The 26,024-nt window shown below is 45.5% G+C and overlaps 1 protein-coding gene across 3 annotated transcripts in view; it reads right to left on the reverse strand.

Moving 5' to 3' along the window:
- PRDM16 (PR/SET domain 16) overlaps window positions 1-26,024 on the reverse strand; it is a 306,284-nt gene that overhangs the window by 248,909 nt on the left and 31,351 nt on the right. The window contains exon 4 of one of the 3 annotated variants that reach the window (XM_035344711.1): window positions 19,910-19,916. The exons of the other annotated variants lie outside the window; for them this stretch is intronic. The gene's annotated coding sequence lies outside the window, so the exon portion shown is untranslated. The remainder of the gene's footprint in view (window positions 1-19,909; window positions 19,917-26,024) is intronic. 3 annotated transcript variants of the gene reach the window in all.

The following is a 26,024-nucleotide window of genomic DNA, read 5'->3' on the forward strand; positions in this document are numbered from 1 at the left end:
TCCACATGCAAGTTGTCCTGCAAGGAACGTGTCGTTTCCCAGAACCGCTTTACTGCTCCAGCTCTCAACTTGCAGCAACAAGCAGCTTCCAAACAAGAGCTGAAACATGAGCTCCGCTATTCCCTTTTGGTTGGATGCATCGTTCACATGGTATCAGTGCTCCTCTGCAATTGGTGAACATACAGGGACTCAGAAGTAAATTTTTGGTGGTGTTCTTTTTGTTTGTTTGTTTGTTTTGTTGTTTTGCTATCCAAACACAAATTTAGGCTCTGTTACCACAGATGCATGCTACTCTCAAACACTGCTCCACCTGCAGGGAAGACCAGCTAGCAGGACAGGCAGTAACAATTAAAAACAGTTGAAATCCAGGCAGATATTCATGAAAATTATCACTAGTAAGCATTTCTCATCTAGCCAACATAGAGAGATATGTAGCATGCTACAAATTAGGTGTTACACTGGAGTAAGTTGATACAAAACATGCATTTCTCCCTTACAATCCTTCTTTAGCTGATGGTCTGGCAATATCCTGGTACTAATATTTTCTGCTCCAAGAGGAGCCATGGCTCATGGGAACACTGAAAACTCTGAGCACCTACAGGGTTATTACAAGATGTCTGACTTCCTGAAACTTCGCAAATCCTACGATTTAACGTCTGTCTGGAGAGCTGCACACAGCCCTTTTCCAAACTCATCTTTACAAAGGAGGTCATGAATCTGCAATTGAAAAAAATCAACACATATACCCACGGGGACAAAAAGCATTTATAGGCTTTAACAGCATAGAGTAAGTTTGCCAATGTTTTATGAAGGGGAAGAGAGAGAGGGACAACAAAGCGTTCTGTAGTAGGATGTGCATTTCTGTTCTACTGACAAACCCAATTAGGCAAAGATGAAGAAAGTCACTATGGTCAGTAAGAGAAACACATACTTAGCACACAGCTAAAACTGTACAAACTATGAAATCCATCCTATACTCGACCATAAAATTTCCTCTTATTCAATTTAAGACTATCCTGTGACATTAAAATGCATCCCAAACTGTAAAGACAACAAGTTTTATTTTATTTAAACTGGGGTATTGTACTCTGTGTGCATATACAAGAAGGAAATAATATTCTATCAGGCAGCACACATAGCTTTCTTTCATTATTCAACTGGTTGGATTTCAACAACGTAAGAATAAGCTGCAGAGGTGAAGAGGAGAAAAAATAATTAGGAGTGCAACAAAATGCAAGAGTGCATTAGGGTGTTAAAAGGGTTGGAAGTGTGAAACCCAGAAATAAACATTCTGCTCAATTTACTAAGGTACTGTTTTGATGTATGCTAACCGAATCAGTATTTGAAATCGCTGTAAGAGCTTGCATTTCCAGCTGGTGTAAGGACACGAAAACTGGACAGATTGTATTTAGACCAAGTCTTACCCTTGTGGTGTTCTACACTACCACAAGTTTGCATTTAGTGGCATGTAACTCCTATTATTCTTTGTTTGCATTAGGATTAACGTTGTGGGTTGACACTGAAGAACTGTAAAAAAGAGTTTTTAAAACCCTCACTTTTGTGACCTTTCAGTAACCACATCAGCTACTCTACAGCTAACCCAGCTAGCAATAAAGACAACCAGATTTGGAGGGCTTGCTTAAGCAAAGGCCTCCCAGATGCACACTCGTATCTGGGAGTTCTGCCCCTGCACAGGCTGCCCAAATGGGAACAGTTGGGATTTTCCCCACCTCAGGTATTAACGACAACAACAAACACTCAAAACAAAACCAAACTCTCCCAAAGAAGAGATGAAAGTGCTGTTCTCCTCCTCCTCGTGTTGAAAGCGTATCACCACTGCGGACCAGCAGGAAATTAAACATTTTGTGAGGAAACAATGGGAGCAAACAAAGCAAACACAGCTGGCGAAAGACAAGGTGAGGTTCAGGGTAGCTCCTAGAGGCTCTCCCAGGGCAGACAGGAAGGACACAGAGCAGTGTGTGCGTTTCGGTAGCCGAGGAGCCCATCCTGCCCTGAGGAAGGGATTCCTCCCCAGGTCAGCGCTATGAATGTACGTGGTCAGACACTGATCTTTCAGGCAGATGACCTGCAGAGATCCCTTCCACCCAACGTGTTTACAATCCTGTGAGCACTGGATCAGCCTGCACCACGGATCTAGCTGAGGTTTGCCTCTGCCCTGATGGAGATCTCTTTGCTTTGTTGAGCCCTAAAAGGTGCTGGGTTCGAGCCTCTCTCTGCAAAACACCGGCCGTTCTGTGAAACATTAAGGAACCAGCGCTGGTTGCATGATTCACCCAGATCACATCAGTCTGGAGACACGGAGAGCTTGGCCAAAGCAGTGAGGGCCGGGCACATTTGGGGCACGAACAGGGAACCCATTCAAGAGCCAGGCTGCTTGCCCCAAGGGCATCTCACAAGCCAGGGATGACCCCTGAAGATGCTCTTGGGGCAAACCACAAAGCCTGGCAGATGCCAACCCAAGCACGCACAGTCCATGCAGCCAGAGGAAGCCAAAACCTCGCCGAGGGGTTTGCCAAAAGGTCAGTCCGCACACACAGAGGGTCCTGTCGCTGGGAGGAGGTCCGTCCTGATGGCAAACCTGGCAAATGTCTTATTATTACTATTATTTTTTAAGTGGGCCTGTTCTCTCTGGGTCACTTTACTCAAGCCTGCCCAACCTTGGTAATAATGAGCTGAGGCTGGTTAAGCAGCTAATTAGCATGCCGTTTGTTAGACGAGTTAAGAATGTAATTATTGTGAGTAGGCAGAGCCTGCCGATGGAATGCATTTTGAAGGTTACCATAGGAATCTTTCCTTGGTCTATTCATTCCGAGTGTAATACTAATCACTATCATAAGGAAAGGATTGCTTGGATATAGACTGTAGGTTAACATCTGATTAGATTTCCAGTGAACAAAGCAATTCAGGCAGTTTGTTTGTTAACCCTTTTGGGCCCTGCCAAAGTGTCCCGACCTGCGGGAAGAACTCGGCGCTGCAGGGTCCCCTCCCTGCCCGCGGTTTGAAGGCAGCATCCTAGCGCAGACCTCGGGGCTCTAATTGCAGAGGGCGGGCTGAATGCCGTCCTCCAAATGTGCTGAAATTAGCATGGCATTCTCCAAAACTGGCATAGCAAGCCATCTATTACTGTTTTTTTTTTTTTTTTTTTTTTTTTTTTTTTTTTTTTTGTAGATCGGTTGGGTTCAAATTGTGCTGGATAATTCAAAGATCTGATTAAAACAGTAACTGGGAAAAACTAAAGGGCAGAACTACAGCATTATTATTTTATTTATTTAAAATGCATGGTTCCTCGAGCATGCAGTATGGAATCCTGCAAACAAACGTCCTGGGCACAAGTTCGCCCCGGTGCAACGGCGGCTCCACCCGACAGCACTTCCACCGTTTGCCCTTCGAGGGAGAGCTAGCCACCCGTCTTTGTCACATCACCTTGGAAAACAGGGCCACGTGTCGTGCTACGGGAGCACATGGACAGACAGACCATAGCACAGCCGTATGGACACACGTCCCACCAAACGACATCGCCCACAGGTGCCAGGTGGGATGAGCGCTGGGCGCTCTGCTCTCCTGCTCCGATAATCACATCAGGAATAGTCCCTGGGTGCTAATAACCAACCTCATGTCTCACCCTCGTAAGAGCTCCTCCCAAAGCAGGGGCTGCGATGGAGCAGTGCGGGGCGAAGCCTCTGTAAGCACTACCTGCTTGCTCTGGTTTTTCTCTGGATGAACAGCGGCTCTGTTTAAAGAGTGTGAGTGTGCTACCTTTTGTCGGGAAGGAAATTCATGTAAATTCCTCCTTTGTTCCCTCTGCCCCCAAAAGTCACAGTCGGCAGAGATCACATTTATAACAGTGCAGCTTTAAAGAACCGTGGATGTTCATTAAATCGCCTCTGCATATTTTGCTCTTTTTTTCCACTCAAGGCTGCCTACCAAAATCTCTCAGTGGTGTTCCTTAGCTCTTACCCTAAAAATATTATAAAAAATGAAGTAGTGAATGCCACAATCTGAATGCATTCTGTGTCCAGCATCATGCTGTTAGCAGCTCACTTGCGAGGCCCAAGGCTCGGTGGGAATTTACAATTCATCGGCGACCAAACTATTTTAATGTTATCAACACATCTTTACCCTGGCATACGAGTGTGTGACTTATGAAGAGAGAAGCAATTTGTTTTGTGAATTTCATCCTTTGTTATTGAAAGCTGCTGGATTTGGATGTATAAAGACCTGTGCCATTAAGCCACAGGGCAGAAGCATCCTATGGGCTAACAAGTTTGTTTGCTTGTTATTATTTTTTTTAAAATACAAATTACTTTAAAAGTAGCATTATGTAGGACTCTGAAGGTGCTTTACTTAAATCTTGTGCTTCTTCCAAAAGATTGTAGAATATGAAGAAAAATGAATGGAACAGAGTGTGATCTCAATTCAGGAGGAAAATACCAGCTGATTTCTAACCAAATTAATGTATATAATTCTGTAGTTTTACAATTGTCCAATCCAGTGCACCTCTAAATAACTGTATTTATTAGAAAACATGGATTTATTAAAACAGGAATTTGTCTGGTGTCTTTTTAAGAAAATTTTAAAAGATTGAGGACGATCACTATGAAAAGACAATTTGACATTTACTCTACAGCTCCTTTTTTTTTTTTTTTTTTTTTTTTGCTGCAAAACGCTGTCTGGTTGAAATAGGAGATCTGATTTGTAAAGGAAAATCTTAAAAAGAAGGGTGAAATTGAAATAAGTGCCTAATGCTGCTGACATTAAGTGTTTCTCTTGACAAGAGCCATGTTTTAAATAATTAACAATCTGAGGTTTAAAACAAACAAACTAACAAAAAAACATAGTCAAGCCCAATTCCAACCACTTGAAGCAGCAGCCACCGAGTGGCACCACACAGGCATGGTTCAGGGATGGTGCCCAATTCGTCATTCCCCTCCTTCAGCATCAGTCAACACTCAGGACTGCACAATGGGTACAAACTGACACCACAACAGGCATCACTGTGCTAGCAATTTAAGCACAAACATTTTTGCATAAGCACAGACCTCTTGAAATAACACAAGCATTGTGTGAGAGATCAACTGTAGCTTTTCCATGAGGAAAACTTCAGAACTGAGACATCAGTTTTAGGCAGAAAATAAATTGTATTTCCTGAAATAGCTAAGGACGAGATCATCTCTTGTACAAAGGTAAAAAGAAGAACAATATTTTTTTCTTTAATATTCTTTCAAATCCAAACATTATCTTGATCAGTTTATTTTCTCTAGTTAGTATATACAAACAAGAAGCCAGGAAACTAAGAGGGATAATATTTCAATCCAGCTTTCCCCAGATTACCAGATTCAACAAGAAATGGAAAAAAGTGTTCTTTGCAAACTATTGTTCTCAAGCCAGTTCTTTCACTCTATTTTTGGCTAATTAAATTAATCTGGTAAGAAGGTGTAAACCCACTTGTTTAAGCAATGGTTTGGGTTGCTAAAAGGAGAGATTGGAGGTATTTGCACAGTAAGAGATTTGTACAAGGGAGCATTAAACCCTATCAACAAGAGGAAACTCCACTCAGGATGCAGAAAATCCTGTTTAGCACTTACCAAATCGTACCAAATGCAAAACACAGTCTGCTTCTAATCCAATATACTAACACGAAGGTGAAGTATAATCATCTGTTTTCTTAGACTGAACAGCCTGACCAGCTATATTGAATACGTTTTGCATAGTTAATGCTTTACATGGTGAATAGAAACATATACGTGTTGCTGCCCTTTGAGATTTGGCTGTATTTGTGGTCAGTAGTATGCTCAGTTTTGACTCAAGAACTGGAATATCCAAACTTCAGCTGCAATGGAGAGCTTTTTTCACGTGCATTTTATTTGGCCAAAATATAAACCGAGCCGGCTACCAATAAGGACTGCAGACAGGCACAACATCAAGCACGCTAATAGGCAAAGTAGTGTTAAATAAAAACAAATACCAATCAGACAAAAGTATATATATGTGTGTGTGTGTGTATGTATACATATATAAGGAGCCAGAATTCAGTTTCACCTGCACAGAGTTATAATGGATCACCCTGAATCTGCAAATATTAAAAATTAGTTTGGTGCAACCATTAAAATTGGGCAGTAAGGAATAACAGCTAACATGAAGAAAACTTGATTTCTGTTTAAAACTCTCTTTCTCTGGGTTCCCAGCATATTGGAGAAGAATGACAGCTCACCACCTGGGGTGCACCCAGCCTTCAGCTGCTAGGACCCCACAAACAAGAGACCCCTATGCAATGCCCTATTTTCTGACACATCAACCCTTGGTCCACCAACCAAGCATCCAAAGCTGCTTGCTGCATTTCAGGAGTACTGAACGGGGCAACATTCGCTCCCGCTGAGGTATCTGCAGGTGAGACACCAGGATTTGCCGGTATTTTGTGAGGAATGCTGCTAGGGGAGAAAAAGGAGGAGGAAGAGAGGATCAGAGTGAAATGAGACATGACTGGGCGTCCTATATCCTCACAGTGCTGGGGCCTTGCAAGGACCACAAGGAGCATTTAGAGAAGAAGCAGTGATGGTGTTGCCCGTGGGCTCCTCAAGACATTACATGTGCTCAAAATATTGTTCCTATTCCTAGATCCCACTGGAGTCCAGCCCCTCAGCTTCTAAGGGTAAGGCAGCACCAGCAGCTGAGCGAATGGGTTACAAAGCCAACGCAAAACATTTGCTTCGTGTCCATCACAGCCCCTTTTGCTCTCCATCCCTCCCAAGGCAACCTGGGTGGCAGAGGGCCTCTGGGGCTGCACCGAGCACTGCTGGAGGCTGGTTCCTCCCGGAGGGACCCCTGGAGAGGATCACACTGTCCTTCTGGGACTCCCTGCGCAGCATCAGGGCATGCCATTGCCTGAACCATCCTTGTGCTGAACAACACTCACGCCTGATACTCCGCCTAATCTTCGTTTCAGCGGTGGGGACGCTGGAGAGTCAAGCAAAGTGGCCATTTCATCCACCTCGCCCTGTAATAACGACAATTGCCATCCCTCCTCATTCTCCCCATCCAAAGCTCTCTTGCTCGGCCCCCTCCCGCCCGCCCTGTCCAGATTTGCTCCTGTTTTTCGTCTATTTGTGAAGGTGCCCAAGACAGGAGCTCACTTAATACGTTCCCTTACGCTTGTGGCGCAACAGCCTATTCAGTACAGATAAGCCCCTTTAGAAATGAAGGGGAATTTAATTCAGTGCTTGAGTGACAGCAGGAAGATTTATCCCCTCAGTAGACAATACGGCTTTTGGGGCTTTAATCTTGCCCAGACAATGGGCTGTTTCTCGGCCCTCATCTTGTGCTTTTCCCACGATGTTCGGTGATTAACCGGGGCTCCATTGGATGGAAGCCACTATCTCTCATTTAAGAGTGTTTGCGCCTCTGTCAAGGACCAGGGAGGGAGGAGGAGGGAGGTGGGAAGAGGAGAAAGGAAGGGGAGGGGGGAAAAGTTGAACTCATCCAGGAGCAATGCTGCGAGGCCGGGACAGGGCCCAGACGGATGCCAGCACTATCTGCGGCAGGCAGGGCGGTGACACAGCAGATGGATACTGGCACTGTCACCTCTGGAGGGCCGCGGGCAGAGCCCTGTTGACTTACTTCTACAAACAGAAGCTCCTAATTTATTTCATTAGGGTCTTTATTTAGAAAAGCGCTTGTCACAGACTGAAATCCACTGGTCCTTAGATACGTGCTGCTTAGATTTAAGCAGAAGTGCTTCTCTAAAAATGAAGGAATTCAAGCGCACTGAAGCCTTCTCTGAAACCAGCCCCTGTGCTTGCAGCCCGGAGCAGGGAGCTGAGGTCTGCACTTAGCAAAGACACTGAGATACCACAGCAAAGGACAACCCCACCGAGAGCATCGGGGACACCTGCAGAACACGCCAGGTATCCTGAGCACCTTATGACAGAGACATTTATCCCCATACACGCATTGCACAAAGCGATGGATGATTTCGTTTTGTTGAAGACTATTTCATCACTAGAAGGAGCATCATCAGTAAGTTCTCGTCACTAGCAAGGAACAACCATTACTGCTATTGTATTCCATAAACTAGTCTTTGTATTAAAAATAATAATAATAAAAAAAAAATGTCCTCCTTAGTAAAATACCGTGGACACCAAAGCTTCAGTTCTGATAATGAACAGAAATACAGATTTAGTCTCAAAATAATAATGCAAACTGCTGTGTTTGTTACAGTAACCCTATGCTAATGCAACCTCAATGGTCCATGTTAACGCATGGCAGTGCCAAGATCCTTCTACATGGAAAAAGTTCCTGCCAAAGTAATACTGTAGTTTGTTGTTTGGTTGGAATTTTATTGTCAGTTTGTGCTTGGGAGTTCTGTTTACTATAAAAGCAAGACTGGCATGCACATCACTGAGCTCCTGACCAGGACCAAGAGGACTTCTGCAGGCCCACGTGGTTGGTTGAGAAATATCTCAGCAAGCCCAGCCTTGTGTCTGCTGCCTGAACTGCTGAAGAGAGCAACAAACAGAACAGAACCACTGCACACAAACAGCTTAAAATAAAATAAAAATCAGCAGGTTTGCTATTGAAAGAGGAATTGTTTTCTTCACTCAAGACCTGCCTAATGGAGATACCTTGCAATAAGTGAGGAAATGAGCTGTACAAGGATAGAGGGCTCTTCCACAGGTTTTCTACCAACAGCTGGCCAAGGGGCGCAATCTCACCAGATCACACCACCCACACCTCAGTACCTGGGGCATCAGCTACGGGCACACACCGCAGCCCCAGGTGCTGTGTTCACACATCCAGGACAGGCCAAGCTCTGGAGTCAGCTGGCACGGGAGATTTCTGCCAGACATGTCGGCGCAGAGCTTCTTCCCTATGGCCAGCGCAGCGCGCCGGTTGAAAGATGCTTTGTTTCAGCTATCACACATCTTTCATTCTCTGACCCTACAACTGCATACTTGGATGACTCAATCAGCTGAAAAAAAATGCTGCAGTGTTCTCTGTCGTTGATGTGAATGTTTGGGAGCAGCTGAGCCAAAAAGCAAAAGCATATGTTCCTCTCTGCGCTGAGAGTGGAGAGGAGTGTGTAATCCAATAGACACAGCTGAGTCGAGGCCACCAACAGACTGACATGCCCGCTTACACACACGCATCGTGTGTGCGGGATGTCCGACGGGCGGCAGAGATTATTCCCCTCAGAGAACAAGCTCAGCCCTGCAGGAGCAAGGTGCCACCGCTCCGGTTAGCCAGCAGGTGAGCTGGGCACCATGGCACAGGGAGGGCCGGGGGCACTGCCCTGCTGCTGCTCTGGGGATAGCAAACAGCAAAATGTTCCATGCCATGCTCTCTCCAGCTGGAAGCACTTTTGGCACAAACTGCAGAAGCCGAGGGACACGCGTGGGCTGCCCTTTGTGCCGGGGCAAGAGCAGCCGCGTGGTCCTGGGGGTGGTCCTGGCCCCGCCAAGCCAGAAACAGAGATGCTCGGCCTTGACAGCAGAGCCTCCTGTGACCTCCTACCTGCCACTGCCTCTGCTATCATCACAGAGTTGCCTTCTTTTTCCCATCTTGTGAATCCCCAGATTTCCAGATTCCCATGTTTCAGCTCTCAGCACAAACCTAAGAAGCTGCCCGCTGGTTCAGGCAGCAGCTGGGGGCAACCCGTGCGTTATCTGCAGATGATGGCACCTTGCAGTGCTAGCAGAGGTAGCTACATGGTGGATTTTTTTCTTACTACTTTGCTTTTAGCTCTGCAATAAGAAAATTAACATGGAAGACTATCAGAGCCTTTAAGCCTCAACACACATTAATACGGGGCCAGTAGGGGGTATAGCTTAAGATTTTCTTAACATCACATTTGGGACTTTTTACTTCCCTCAACCACAAGTTCAAGTCCCTGAGGAGTCATCTGAGTTCTTCAGCCTTTTTAATGCAGTCAGCTGAGTGAATGCATTTTTTTTTTTTTCAAGTGGCCTTTAGATGTAAATGGGCAGAAGGGTTTTACAGCTTACTCTCTCTCTCTCTTTTTAATTGACCACAATTGAGCTGCGTGGTGGGACATACTGGGGACTGCCACCCACTGCTCTGTGGGCACCTGCAGGGACCCATCGGGGCAGGAGGCACGAGGAGCTCATGGAATAAGGCGTCCACCACAGCACTGCCATCAGGAGGGCTTTAATCAATGGTCACAGTTCTCTATCTCACACCAGTGCGTCCCTGTCTGCACTCTCTGCCCGTTTCCTTTTGTCTGTGACTCTTGTGAACTCATTCAGGACTCCTTTGAGGGCTCGCTATAGCCCCTGGGAACCTTTCCAACACCTTTATGCTGAGCTGAAATGGGCCTGTAACAGGCTGAGCTGAGAAACACGTCTATACATCTCCCTGCATGCTCTAAAAATGCAGAAGGGCTTTGGCTTGCTTTTGCTGCACCTCTGTCTTAGGAGATAATGGCTCCGTCTTCCCTGTGGGATCGAGACGTGCATCAGATGCTGTCCTCTGGTGCTGCTGTAGCCCAACAAGCCATGGCCTTGCCTTCCCCTGCAGCACCAGGCCCATGCTGTGAGTAGCTGGGGCAATGCAGCCTTTTTACCCCCTCACCCTGGGATATTTTCACTATCTTGCCTCCAAGCTACTTCAAGCAGTGTTTTTCTGCACTATTTTCAATGGTGAATTCATGGAGGAGAGAGGGGAGGGAGGAAAGAACATGGGAGGAACAAAAATAAGATTAAAATAAAAGCCTGCACAGGGGGCCCACAGAGAAACAAATGTCAGGGCCCGATTCCCATGTCATCTCAGCCACTGTGAACCCAGTCACTCCCTTTAACTTGGAGATCAAACTGTGGCTTGCAATTTTGCAGCACCTTTGTCTGGCCTAGCATTTAGAGGAAGTGGGGAAAGTAGAAGGAAAATTATTCTGTACAGGCTTCCTGAAAACTGCGAGGGACTTTTGCGGTAGCAGCCGTGGGGTGAGGCAGGTCTGCACTTAGAAGAAACGCGCCGTAAGAGCCAGACTCATCCTGCAGCCTGCTGAGCGCCCCATCCCTGCCGTCCCCGGCCGTGGGATGCTATGCAAACCCATGGCTAACGGTGGCCACAGCAGCTCTCTCACCCTGCCCAGCCTTTGCAGTTGGTCCTGACACCAAAAGCAGTGGCTTCTGCATCCCTCCCTTGCAGCTGAGCTTTCCATCCTCCGTCTCATGCCTACAACACAATGAACAAATGAACAACACGGTTTGGATTTCTGAGCAAACGTAGCACTGCCCACAAGGAAATTAAAATGTACTGTTCATTGCTGACACTGCCCGAACTCCCACATCCACGGAGCTAACCTGGCTGGGAATGCTCAGTCCGAGCCACACACGCCTGCCCTGAGTGCAGACAAAAACGTGTTAAATAGAACAAAACAGAATCTCGGCATCCCCTGCTCGCATTATAGGTTACATCTAAAATTAAACTAGTTTGGCGGCTTGATTGCTGCCTTGGAGTTTAGCAGCAGAAAGCACTTTGATGGGAAGCGTAAAGCCCTGTGCCCTTCACCAGTCTTTGCCCAAAGCCACTAAGTGACACGACGGCTATTATACACAGAAGCTCACCTTGTTTTTCTAATAGGTTTTTGTTTCAAGCATCCTTAACTTCCCAAGCCCCAGGTCAGGCCAGCATAAAAGCACAAGTATTCAGGAAGCTTCTTTGCCTTACAATTGCTGCATTTTGGCAGTGGCACTAACTCTTCATGCAGTGACTCCTTTTCTTCAAATAATCCACTTAAATTTATATTATAAAAACTCATCTATGTAAGCTGCAGTCACTGCAAAAACAACTCCTAACCGAGGTAGTGCCAGGTGTTCTATTTATAGGCCTTTCAGCTAAACATGCATGTGTGTGCTTTTACTTCTAAATATCTACAGAGGCTCTGCACAGAGGTTATTTCTCATCATCGTCTGTTTGACGATTCGTATTAACCTGGCTAAGGCTGGATGCTATGAATCAGTTTTTACACTGAGAATTTTCTCCAGATGAATCTCTCAGAATGTAATCATGCCAGCTCACTACTGATTGTTATACAGATGCAATACTTCAGAAGTAGCATAACCCATTTGTTAAGGGAAACACACTTAGACTTTTGTCCTGACCTAGCACAGACGAGGCACAACTGACAGCCCAGGGGATCAAAGTCTCCTCTTTATCAACACACACTTGGCAGAAATGTAAACTTCCCCATATATGGCTTCATAAATTTGTTTGAACTTACTTGAAAACCAGCTAAAGATGTCTCAAGGAGTTAAAACTCACTGGCCCTTTCAACCCTGGATTCTGAGCAAGAAAGGCAACACAGGTACATTATACTCTGCAAGTCAATTTTTTTGTCCATCCCTGGTTTTAAGCTTGCAGGGAGGGATTAATGGAGAAGAGTTTAAGAAAACATCAAAAGATTTTTTTCACATAAGTGTATATGGTTTGGGAGTGAACCACATAGTTATTTACAGAAATAATCAATTTGTGCAAATCCAAAGCAAAAAATTATGCGGCATCCAGTCTGATCAGCCTCCCACTGCTGGCTGTGCCAGTTGCAGAATGTAGATGAAGAAAGAGCAAATAAGGCAGGCAAGAAATAAACACAAGTGAAGAGCAGCCTTATCAAAAAAAAAAAAAAAAAAAAAAAGAATGATTAACAGCAAGACAGACAACCAGCAGTGCCAAACATTTCTACGTATAGATTGCTAAGAGCTAACCAGGCTCTGGAAAGTTCCTGGCCTTACACATTTCTTCAGTTCTCCATGAGATGCTTTCTAAAGGAAAATTTTTCAAAAAGTTTGAGCTTTAAGTTTCCATGTAACAAAAAAAAAGGGGTTCTGGTGAAAGAAAACACGGCAATTCTCTAATGATATATTTGGCATATTCCTTCCCCCGCAATTTCTGCAGCCATCCTTGCCCTGTGCACACTGCGACCACCGGGGCGCAGAGCCACGGCTGAAGGACCTGGAACGGCTCCGTGGGCAACAGCGGTGGCTCAGAAAAGGGCAGCCAAAGAGAAACCCCGTGGCTCCCAGGCTGGCGCTCGGTCTGGAAGAACAACTGCCACATTTGGAAGATCAGAGCCAAGAGTCAAAGCTGTCACCAGCTGAAATTCTAATTGAGACTAAAGACAAAATAAAGGATAGCCAGAGGCTGCTGAATACCAAAGCCAACAACAACAAATTAGGTGTTTGAAGTCATTTAAGTTTCATACCTACAGTGAAGTGGTTTTTATTTGGCGAGAGAAATACCTGGAGCAGTAGGATATAACAGACTATCAAGCAAATGTGCTCAAAGACAAATAAGCTAGGGCAGATCAGAACAGCAGAAATGAAAGGAGGCTGAGAGACACGTTCAAGCAGCAGCTGGTAACGCCACCATGACACAAGACACTCAGGGAAAGTTTAAGATGATTTTAAGCAGACATGAAAAAAACACCTACAATGTTTCTCTGAATAAAGGGACTTTTAAAATAGTCATTGGTAAATCAAACAGAAACACGTACCAGAATTCTGCCAGCAGCCAGCGCAATCCAGTGCTCTTCACGTCTTACTGCCCTGGAAATCTTGCGCGGATGGGTCTGACGCAGCAGAGAAACCTGGGATGCCCCTCAGAAGTCGGATTCACATCCCTTGAGTACAGAAAATACCCAAGACTCTTTTCCTAAGGGACTAATGAAACTGCTTTACCTGACCAGCCATTGGCTTCAAATAGGAGGAATTGGAAATGTGGTTTTTGTCTGCAAAAAAGGCAAGACAGCAGCTAGAGGCAGAAAGAGGAAGGAAAGAGGGGGAAGAACCAAGAAGGAAGTACCAGTTCTTTGACACCTTTTGGATGGAGATTTGCAAAGCAGAACATACCCCCTTCCCTTTCAGCAGCCTATTTGGTCTAATCTGATTTTAAAAGAGCTCCTTGCGATGAATCATCGCGCTCCACCAAGGGTGCTGCGGCGGGGACCGGTCCTGCCCACTCACCCTTGGGCAGCACCCTGGGGACTCAGCTCTGCCCCGTGCCCATGCATCACCAGGGCCGTTGTGGCCACAAACCCCAGGCAAGGCTGGGATGCAGGTGCCTGAAGTGCCATCAATGGGATGAACACAAATGGCAGCTGCTCTTCAGCGACCATTTCTGGGATGTGGCAAGGCAGCCCCTGGAGAGCAATGATCTCAAAACAGGCCAGAGTCCAGGTTTGAAATCCCCCTCTAATGGGTATGTAAATGCCTTGGGTTTTGCTTTCACTGTTACTAACATTTTGCCAGCAAACTTATCTTATTTGCTGAGCTCAGTTTCCCTCTCATTTATCCCCCAAACCCACAGGGGCTTCATTTTTATGAGGTGCTGAGCAACCACAGCTCCCGTGGCCTCGTGCTGCGGCTGGGGTGGAGGGGCTGGGATGCTCAGCCCCCGAGGAAAGATGCTGGGTACACCCTGCAGGAGCACAGACTGTGTGAGCAACTGGGGACCTGTGGCTAGGACCTTGGCTTCACACTGCCCGAGATGATGATATCTTCCGGACCTGCCCACTCGGGTTGTGCCCTGGCTCCTTACCAATGAGTGAGAGAAGGAACAAGCTCTAGAGAAAGGTTTCTCTTGGCATACAGCTCTGTGGGAACAGAGAAGTTGCCTGCTCTAAACCCTATGTGGTAACGTAACCAAAGGCAAGGGGTGAAGACGTTCCCCAAAGGTAACGCTGGCAGGCTCACACAGTGAGCCCAGCCCCTCTCACTTCCCCGGGCAGCCTGCTGCTGTCAAGAGCGTGGAAAACATCCAGTTCCTTTGTTCCCGTGTCCAAAGTCACAGGAACAAACACCTCCCCTGCTGTTGGGTGAGTTGTCCACACAGACCCTGAGGACCCAGGGAACACGAGGATGGGGACGCTGCTCTGTGGCACATGGTGCCCGGACGAGCTGGCTCTGCTCCGGGTCGGGCTGCGCCGTGCTGCGTGCACGGGTACCTTACACACAGCCTGCATCAACACCGAGACGAAGAGACGTGCCCAAGGTCACGCAGCTGATAACAAGATCGAGCGCAGATCCCAGACGTCCTGCATCCCAGTCCCCTTGTCAGACGTGATAACTCTTCATTTTCTTCCTCAGCAACTCATGTATACGATTAAGTTCCACTGGTGCATAACAGTGTCACCGAGCGACACGGACGCACTCCCTGCCAGTTCTCAGCATTTGGCATTTGTAAGGCAAGTGATGGGAACAGCAGACATCTCCAACGTTCCCATGTACCAATTGACAAGAAGGAAAAAAAGGATTTGACCGGTGAATGCAACAAGTCCCCTGCTCACTGCACGGCAGCAGCCACTCCTCGGAGCGCAGGGCATCTCCAACAATTTTTCCACCTGACCTAAGCTTTTTAATAAACAAGTAAAATAAACCAAACATTTTGATCAAGCACCTTGTTTGTGCATACACAGGCTCAGGTGAATAAAGGCTGACAAGCTTACCCTCCGTGAGCTGCACCCCTGCTCCCCGCGGACAGAGGCAGGGCTGGGATGGTTTATCCAGCGGGGCCCCCGCTGCCACTCTGCTTATCTGAGCCACAGACCAGCACACAACCACAGGCGAGTTACTTCTCTCTTTATTGCTCTTTCTTTCTTCACTTTTTTTTTTTTTTTTTTCTCATGTTAGGCCAGTGATGGGATCTTAGGCCACCTAATTTGGCAGATCTTACATGTCAAAGCTTATCTGGAAGTGGAACAGAGCCTGCTTTGCAGCAGCATTCATTTCACCCCGAGTCCGTAGCACCTTGCATGTTGGGACAGTGACTCCATCTGAGACTGCACAAGAGCCAAAATACAAACTAGTAACTTATATAATTATGTTTCTTAATTTCTGTATCATCATTAAAAAAGTAGTGTGGTAAACTGCTCTAAGATGTCAGTGCAAAACCAGTAACACCAGTAAGAAATAACACCAGTAACACCAGTAAGAAATGAATTGCTCTGTGCCAAAATTTACATCAGAAAAAAAAAAAAATAAATCAGGTGTTTACCCTGGCAGTGCTACAGCTTTTCTCTATGAACTTTGCAAAACTTCATCCCCAAATGGATTGACTTCTACATTATCTGACATTTCCTCATTAGCTTCTTTCCTTTCTCTCTTTCCTTTGCAAAAAGGCCCTTGGGTCTAACCATGTCAGAAATCTCTGAAATTTGACAGATCTTACATTTCCAGCTCATTTTCTAATGAGTTTGTACATCAGGACTGATTAGTGTAATAACGAATTCATGAAGCAAGTAAATGTAACATGAAGACACCTTGAAGAGGGGAAAGAAAGAGCAAGTCAAATATGTTGAGAAGAGGTCTGGCCTTTTTAACCTTCGTTTAATCGTTATGACAAAGACACTTCATCAAAGAGACTTGGCAGGTATTTGGACTTTGTGTGCATAAATACCGGGCTTTGAACTTTTTCTCCCCTGCATTACCCAGGAGATCCCATCATTAGCCTAATTTAGGCAACTTCTTATCAAACAAAGCTTTTGCTAACCATCGAGTGACCTGCTAAACAAGACTTAAGTACTGCGAAGGATGAAATGCATCCGTGGTGACCAGCTGGCAGGGCACCTGCCGCCCCGCCAGGATTGCTTCTTGGCCATTTTGGCGTGCACACACTGCGTGAATCGGCTGGCAAACTTCCTCGAGGGCAGCAATCACCTCACAACCGAAAATCATCAGCAAATTCACGTTGTCTCCACTAACGTAATTCTCTACTAACCCTGCCAAGCAGAAGTACAGCAATGTTTTTTCCACAATAGGTACTGCTTTGCCACAGAAAAAAAAAAAAAAAAAAAAAAAAAAAAAAGCACATCTTATTTTCACCATGTCCAGTATCACTTTTCTGTCATCTTTCACTTAGCTTCTACTAGAGCTGAGGACCCTCATCCCCCAAAGTTATCTGAGCCAAATAAGCTTGCACAAGGACAGTTTCCTTCTGGATAGAAATTTCTTCATGGAGAATTGGCACAGAGCAACCACCCAGATGTTTGGATCCTATGGGAAGGAAATACCACTATGGTTTTTAATTTTTATTTATTTTTATCCCCAGAAGAAAAATAGGCTTTTAGGAATAGAAGCAGATTTCACGTCTTTGCTGAAGAAAGCATAACTTTGTGAAAGTTGCATGGAAAACACGCCTGAGGCTTTCTGAGCGGCTTCAGTCCAGGAGCTCCTCCTGGATGCGACTCAGCAGAAAGCTGTGCACCCGCTGTAATGAAGTGTGACAGTATCTAAAACTAATGCACAGTAGTTCTGTTAGGTATGCTGGATGAGTAAAGTGAAAATCATGGGGGTTTCAGTATCCAGATCTATTTCACTGCTGGACAACAGTAAAAGAGGCTCCACGAGCGGTCAGGGATCCCTCAGTGCTTCTCACCCGGCTGCCATCGCTGCTCTCCTCGTCAGAGAGGGGCTCGCCCCGTCTTACCCTGTGCAATATTGTCAGGGCTCCCTAGGAAGCTGCAAGAAGATTCTTCTGAATGGGGGCTGTATGTGAGATAGTTCAAAAGAGTCCTTGTCCTGCACAGACTAGATCTGCATGGGAAGTTACTGTTTTGTTCTTAGGAAGAAAGCAAAAACCCACAAGAAAAAAAAAAAGAAAGAAAGAAAGAAGCCAAAGAAACCTCAAAAAGTTCAAAGGGTGTTTCATCAGAGTCTCAGTCCTCACGAGTAAGGACCCCTTTGTCGTCTCTGGGTGACTGACTTCTCCCACGAACGCGATACGCACAGATAATCTCAAGAAGAGTTACACCAAAATCATTCTTCCTAAGCCACGCTAAAGATTTGCCACCCACTGCAAAACTCTCGGGCTGATTTTGTTCCCACACTGATCACGGCCGTTGACACCGAGCTGCGTGGTCCAGGAGAGTCCTGACCTAACGCAGCACCTTGGGCTTTGACCAGCCTGGGGGCTCTGGTGGCCTGCATCTCCTGCAGCGAGAGCCACCTCCTATCCTGTTAAAGTGTTGGAAGTAAAAAGTTAAAAAAGTTTTTTAAAAAAAGTTCCAAATCTGACTCTCTTTGAAATTATAAATTTTGTTTTTGAGGTTCTTACTGCTAATATGTTCAGCTGATGTATATGGAAAACTCACTATGAACTAGCATAGAAATGCTCCCCCTCTTTCCACTTTTTGCTTTCTGCACCCTTTTGACTCATTTGCTCTAGCCAACTTTTTCCCCTTATTCTCCTTTTGCATCTGACCAGTCTGCCTCTTCTTTATCCACCCTACCTCCCATCACTTCAGCTCTCCTCTCTCCACGTTCTGCAATGCTCTGGCCCAAGCCCTCACGCTTTGCCTTTCACTTTCGTAGACATTTATCTACCTTGTCATTGAATATTACAAAAGAAAAACTATTTCCTTCAGTGCACAGCTGCCCTGGCTTTAATGCTGTTTGTAAAATTTTCATAGACAGTAAAGCTTGTATTATTTCAAAAAAAAAAAAAAAAAAAAGGAAAAGGAAAAACGCATGCTCCAGGTTCACAGACTGACATACTGCAGGGTGCATTTGTCTCATGGTGCACTTCATCCTTTTTTTTCTTCCTTCCTTACAGGTCACACTTTTAGAGAACTTGAATAAGAAGCATTGCTATGGTAGCAGGTAACAAGATGGCATTTTCCAGAAAACTACAGGAAAATCAATACAAGTAAGAAGATACAAGAAGATACAATCAATACTAGAAGAAACACACAGATAATCTAAACTAGTAATAGGATCCCGGGGAAAACGTATCCAGTCATTTTGGCATAACAAATCATTTATAATATATATGATAAAAACAAGGTACAATATAATTAGCACAGATTTGGCAGGCTTCCAGCATGCTGAACTAAATAAATGATTCTGTATTTGCTTTATAGCATAGAGAACTATTTATATTGTCATCACAACGCCTGAGGGATAACTCTTTCCTGGAGTAACTCTACATACCACAGTAGTGCAACATGGCCTTTCATTTTTAACTCAGGCCTCCCAAACTGCAGCTCGAATTCAGCTCATTTCACTGCTTTTGCACCTCTCCCACACACTTTTGCAGAAACCACAGGCTGCAGGAGCGCGAGACGGAAGCCTCTCAGTCTCCGATCCCACGGAGCCGGGGCTGGACAGAGGCTTCTGGTAAGAGCTAGCACGGAAAAATACACTTCCCAGTTTTTCTCTTCTTGGCCAAAGTGGCCAGCAAGTTTGTTTTTTTTTTTTTTCTTGTTGTTGTTGTTGTTGTTTTTTCCTCTCTTTTTCCCCTACACGCATATCCAGTAGCCAAATGGAAAAGGGAGATTTCATAGCATTAAAGCAAAAATTTCCCTATATTTTTCTGAATAGCATCCATCTGCCCACCCTCCGCAAAGATGCAAAAAAATCCTTTTTGGGACCTTAGCTGTGAAAGCTTTGAATTTCTCCACTGCAGGGAAATCCCTCCCAGTTTGCCCCCCACCCCACCACCTCCCTGAGTCCCCGCACCCAGCCCAGCACCCTGGGCCAGCCGTGCCCTGTCCCTGGCCTCTGTACCGCCACGTGACACCAGCCAAGGTGAACTTCCAGGTAATTCCACCACATCGCCACTTCTGTTAATAAACTTCTTGAAATGGCCCAACCACATGGAGCAGTTTTACCGCAGCAGCAGAAACATCAGCAGCTGCCCAGGGGAGCAGGCGCCTACAGACGCCTTTTTCCCAGGGCAGAGCCGATGTGCACGGGGCTCTGGCTGCCAGCAGCTCACCCAGGGGAGACAGAAATAGCTGTGAAATTGCCCAAAAGCTGCTGTGGGCAAAGGCCAAAGCTAACTAAAAGGGAGGACCCCCATCAGCAAGGCAGTTGTCATTTTGACCTCAGTTACATGGACACCAACCCAAATTTAAAAGCCCTCTGCAAACTCTGCCAGACACAGGCTCTCTTTCTCGGTTGGCAGGTGATTAAAGAGTTTTTGTGTTTGAACACAAGTTTTGGAACAATCCTTCACAAAAAGCCTACACCTTTGATAGAGTGCGAAGCGATGAGGTGGAAGACAAACACACGCAAATGTCCCCTGTCAGGCCTAGCATTTTGTATTTTGCTCTGATTTGAGAAAAAGCTGAAAGGATGCTTTTACATTTAAAAAATATATCAGTGAAAACTGTCAGTTCAAAACTAAGCTGATGGTCCAAAAAAATAGCAACACTAACCTCCCTTGGTGAGACAAGCACCAAGGTAAAACATCAGGGCTCTGGGGCAGGGCAGGACCAGCCAGGTCCAAGCCCTCGCTCTGGGTGAAAACCTGTGGGACCTGAGGGAACTTGTGGGACCTTTGGGTTTGTGCAGTCCAGGCTCACACCGTATCAAACCTCACATTCAGGCTCTGCACTTGCAGCAAGAATGATTGCTAAAAGAGGACGTCACCTCTCCCCTCCTGTCCACCAGAAAATTAACTGGTGTCCTTTCAATTCATGAAATGCAAGGTCAAAAGGGACTGCTGTGGTTCTCCAGGCTGACCTCCTGTATAACAACACTTCCTCAAATTAATTCCTGTTTGGTACACGCAAACCTTTTAGGAGGCGTCCAACCTCAGTGTTTAAATTGTCAGCAATAGTTAAAATTCCTCGAGTCACTGGCAAATTGTCTGAGCGTGGAAACTGTCCCGGGCATTTTTAAGAACACGCTCAGCAAACATCTGGCAGAAACAGAGCCGTGAAGTTTGTCCCACAGCTGCCCAGGAGGACAGACAAGGTGATCTTCCAGCTCACCCTCCCTTCCCTTTGATTCCCACTCTTTTTCCTTTTTTTCTTCCCAAATAATGCTTGCATTACGTCAGATGCTGTCACACTTTTAGTCTATCAAATCCAGTTTTGCTGTCAGGTAAGCGCTCTGAGATGGCAGTCCTGTCACCTCTTCACTTTCTCTTCATTAAACTAAACAGATCGAGCTTCTGGAATAACAGGCAAACTGTTTATTTCTACGTTTATAGTTACACGTTTTCGTTAGAATTTATGCATGAAGGTTTATGTTACAAAGCAACAAAATGTGTTTTCTGTTGTTGTTTTTTTTAAAACCCATTTCACAATGAAATCCAGCCCCTAATCATCAACTGAGAATAGCAAAACAAGATGTATTATAATCCTCTTTATTTAAACGTTTTGATTAAATTAAACTTGAAGATACTACAGTAGGGGCTTTCCCACTGCTCTCAGCTGAAAGAGGGAAGAAATGAACTGGCTTTAAAATGAAACAGGTTTCTCCTCTGACTGACTGCAAGTTACAGGATGTTGGTAGTGAACCAATTAAAACACATCTTAAAACGATAAATACAAACCAAATGTACATTATCAGCATGTTCAGCCTTTTGTTTCTTGGTTCTATTTTGTATCTGCTTATAGCAATCATATGTGTTTTGAAGGAGGGGGAAAATCAAATCATTTTAGGAAATAATAAATAAAGAATTCAGTGGAGGAAACAAAAGAGGACTGCATTTATTCAAACATAAAACAAACCATGCCTTCAGAGAGCAGGGTAGAAAAGAAGCCACAACGTTCCTGGAGCGGGGGGACTCAGAAACATCCAGACAACAACAAAAAATCCATCTCCATTTAAGACAGTGATGTGGCACCTAGAGAATATGCTGCAGAGGAAGGAATGTGCTGTGTATACCCCATCTGTCTGGATCCTCAGCAAGAGATGTCCGGGCACGGTCAATAAGGAATTGTCATCTCGCTGCTGTGCCTTTCAGCCTCTCATTTTGCTCAGAAAGAGCACTTAACCTCAGGCTAAGCGAGGAGGTGCCTATAAGCAATGCGCTTCCTCTTTTCCTTCCCCAACTAAATTATCTCCTGGCAGTTTGTTCTTTGCTTTTTACCACCCCTGAGATATTGCAGGTTCCTTGTATTGCTCAATGCTGGGCTGGCCCGGGCCACACCAGATGTGCAGTGTCAGGATGCTTACCTGCTGCACCTCCTCCCAAGACAACAGCTTCTTCAGATGCATCTTCTCAATCCCTCCTACTTATTTGTCACCTGAAGCACAGGTAACCTGCATTCTGATGGGTATGGTATCTCTAGTTAACCCAGCGTCAATCCTCAGGATTAATTAATGCATCAGAAAGAGCGGCATGAAGTTGCCAGCCTGGATTTCACTCCCATTTCCACCAGGACGTTCACGCTCTCACAAGCACTGGCAGATTGGTGCTAGAAGGGCGCTGCCATCTCTATCACTTCTCTACAGTGCAACGAGAGGGAATAAAGTATCTGTGCTTACAAAAATAAAGTTACGCCAGCTACAAGCATTCACCATTTTCACAGTAAAATACACATAAACTTCACAAGTGAAAGTGTTTCACTTCTCACAAGTCCCAGAAAAACAGACTTATTTACTTTTTTTCTCCCTAGGTTTGCTTTCCCAAGGCATAGCTTTTTTTTTTTTTTTTTTTTTTTTCTTTTTTTCCCCTTATTGATCTGCCCACAATCCCATACCCCAAGCGGATTGCTCGTAATGAAAAACTGCAGAAAGTTTGCACAATTTTTTCATTATTTGAGGCTGCAGGTAAGTAGCTGCATAGTCCTGTGCTTAGTGGAAGGAAGTATTGAAAATCTCCTTTGCTATTCCTTGTTTCACGGTTTATAACGTGATACTTATAAATACTTTGGTAGCAGATTAAGCTCCAGAGAAATGAAAACATTTAAAAAAGAGCACAAAGCCTGCAAGTGTCCAAATGAGGGACCAGAAACTCTGCTTTAAGCTCCAGGAGGGGGTTTATGAGATGTAGTGCCATGTGCCATACAATACAAGATAAACATCTGTTGTTATTTCAGTAAACTTAAATCAGATGTTAAGCTTTTTCTGCAGGGGGATAGTGGCACAAAGAAGAATCTTTTTTTCTTACCAAGGTGGCCATACCCTGTGCTGGGAAAAGTGGGAGAGGATTTTGGAGAGGACTTAAATAAGTACTGTTAAAGCAGTGCGGTGGCGTGAAGTGACCTGCTGCACCCCCAGCTGTACCCAGGCCTTCAGCCCTGAGTTTCTGCCCAGACTTCTGCTAACAGGGAGGCCAATGCTGCGAGCATGGAGGATAAGATACAGCAGTTGCCTGCTGAAGAGCAAATTCAAAATCAGATGACTGCAGTGGAAAGGTCTTTGTGGGCTCTGGTGGCTTCTGTGACCCCAGTCCATCCCCTCACCTCTCTGGGCTTATCACAATAAGGACAGAAGCCTCTGGTTTGGGATTAGTGTTTCAAACCAGGACCCTAGTATTTCAAACAAACTGTCAGGCTCGATTTCTCACTGCCACCAGAAGGACAGCTTATTCCACGTGGCTTGGGGATGAGCTGCGATGCCCACGGCAGCATCAGGGCAGCCGCCAGACACCTGCACCCCTTCAGCCCCAGGGAAGGCAGGGCTGCAGCGTGGGGATGCACACCCACTGGTCCCCAGCAGGTAAAGGAGGTCCCCAGCAGGTAAAGGAGGTCGTGCACTTGCCCACACAGAGCTGAAATCCAAGTGAGAAGGCATTGCCCATTTGCCATGGTAAGCCCACGACAGCTTGCCATCAGTATCACGCTTTGATTTAACAGCATCAAATAGCTCGGTTTTATATGCAGTATCCCACATCTTAAATCGTAAGGAATCAGTCTTAATTGCTAACTTTGACAGCTGTCTACTTTCCTCATTACACACGGTAAGCTGTAAGGTACAGCTAAGTTAATATTCCAAGCTGTTTCTGTTTTCAGCGTATTAAAAGGGATCTTGTATCCCCAGCACCAGACAGCATATGGAGTTCAGCACTCCAAGCCTTAGGGTAAAACTTCCAGGGGTTATGCTGGACCACTGGAGATGTTGTAAAAAGGAAATTTTGCAAGGTACAGTTCCAGGAGCTGGGCTTGCTTGTGTTTCTCTGCACAGTGGTTACCGGCAGCGCAAATGAACCATAGACCAAATGCAGAGCTCCGGATAAAGTAACAGTAATCTGCCTTTGTGTCCAATTCCAGATGTATTTCTGTTCAGCTTTTAATTCGGAAATTTTGTGGCACAAAGCGATTTAACAATGCACTTTTAATGACCCAATATATATATCTTTTGTTTCATTTTTATTTACCTTAGCAGCATACTAAAACATAACCAGCATACTTCAGTTTTTTACATTATATTTTAATTAGTGTTTTTTGTATATGAAAGACAAAGACGCTACTCAGTACAAACACACATCTACTGTGCTGCATTTCCCAAGGCATATAATTTAATACCCAGAACACCAAGTCTCTCTCCATCAAAGTTAATACTCTCTGGCCAGGCCCTGGTCTGTCTGGTAGCCGGGTTTTAGGGCCCGTGTGAGCAGAGAACAACGCTTGTTGTTCTTCCAGAAGGACCTGATGGTTTATAAACTCAAGAAACTTCACACAAGAATTAGTATGGCTGTGAAAGGAACCGAGTGCAGGCAGATATGCCCCACAGCCAGTTAATTTTAGGATTTTATTTTTTTATTGGTCATATGTTCAACAAGGAGAATACAAGAGAAATGAACCAAACATTTCCCAGAATGGATGCTCAGTGCTGCCCTTAGCACTGTGTGTTGCATGTTCATCTTTCTATATTTCCCTAAATATTTTCCTACATGTTTTCATGTTGAAAACCCCTCCCAAGGCCAGGAGCGGAGGCTACCAGCAGGAGAAGGAAGATGCCCATTTTCCTGCAGCACAAACCCGACCACCCTGGCCTCATCCATTCCTCCCCCGGGACCCCCTCTGGCCTTGTCTTCGCCACCCTCTGCATCACCAAAGCGGACCAGGAGAGGCGAGGGGCAGCCAGCACAGGCTGCCCCTCAAAAGCCAGCTCGGGTTCGGAGCTCCTCCAGGCTGCAGGTTCAGGCTGCTCATCCCCGTCTGTAACGGTTTGGCCATCCACGGATTTAATCCTGTGCAACATTTATGGAGCATTCCTTTCCTCCTCCTCTGAAGCAAGTGCAAATACTGCTTGGCAGAGAAGAGCTACCCGCAAGGAAGGAGTTCCTCGGGGCAGTTACACCAGAGCTGGAACTAACCATAACATCACACATCTGAATAATACTGTGAAAAATATATAAAATATGTTATGGCATTAAAAGTTTAAACATCATAAATCTCGAGCATGCTATTTACTAGGCTGCAAAGGTGACAGAAACAACATTCTGAAGTGGAGCGAGAAGGGAAAAGAGGAGGGGAGAGAGAAGGGAGCGTGGAGCCAGCATGCAGGGAAGCCCCCGGGGAGAGGGGGGAACACAGCTCAGAGGCAAACTGCTCGAGCAAGGGGTTTTCAGGAGAGGTAAGAAAGACAACGACAAAACTCAGGTCAGAATTCAAAGGAACAGAATATCATGCATGTAAAGTCAGCTCCTCCAGGCAGGTCACTGCTGTCCTGCTGAAGCTCCCCAACCACGCCAGCATTTGCATGGGGATTACACAGAAAAGCGAGGCTAACGTTGCCGGCTACAGCATTTGCTCCAACATTGGCCAAATTTCAAGATAAATTCAGAGTTCAAGCTTGAATCCAAAAAAACATTTCGTTAATTTTTGAGTCGGAACCTTGCTAAAATGTCAAGTTGCTTTGAGCTTCTCTCCACATGCTTTACTACTGATTTATTGCTCTTGGGCTCTGCGTTACAGTTCAGCAAATAGAATATTTAGGGAGTCACTTGGAGAAATATGAAAATGAGTAACTGCAGACTGTCAAACCAAACCTCGGATAAGTTATTTGGGGTCCTAATGGCAGAGAGGTGGGTTTCCTTGTTTTATTAGGGAGGTGCCAGTGATGCTTTTTATTATTGTTTTATGTATTTCTATAGTTTTAAGGTGTCTGGCTGCATATGCAAGCTTTCAACAAGCAATCAACAAGAACCTGACTTGTTTGCTCCTCGGAGCCAGTAATTCAGAAAGCCCCCTGTAAAACCATCTCTGCCAGGAATCCCGTTCCCTCGCCGCTCTCAGCCAACACCGCTCACAGGTTGAGCACATCACAACCGGTGGGGAAACGCCATCAGGGATCAGGGGCGTGCACACAGAGCCC

Source organism: Oxyura jamaicensis, chromosome 21 (assembly GCF_011077185.1).
Source record: "Oxyura jamaicensis isolate SHBP4307 breed ruddy duck chromosome 21, BPBGC_Ojam_1.0, whole genome shotgun sequence".
NCBI classification, from domain to species: Eukaryota; Metazoa; Chordata; class Aves; order Anseriformes; family Anatidae; genus Oxyura; species Oxyura jamaicensis.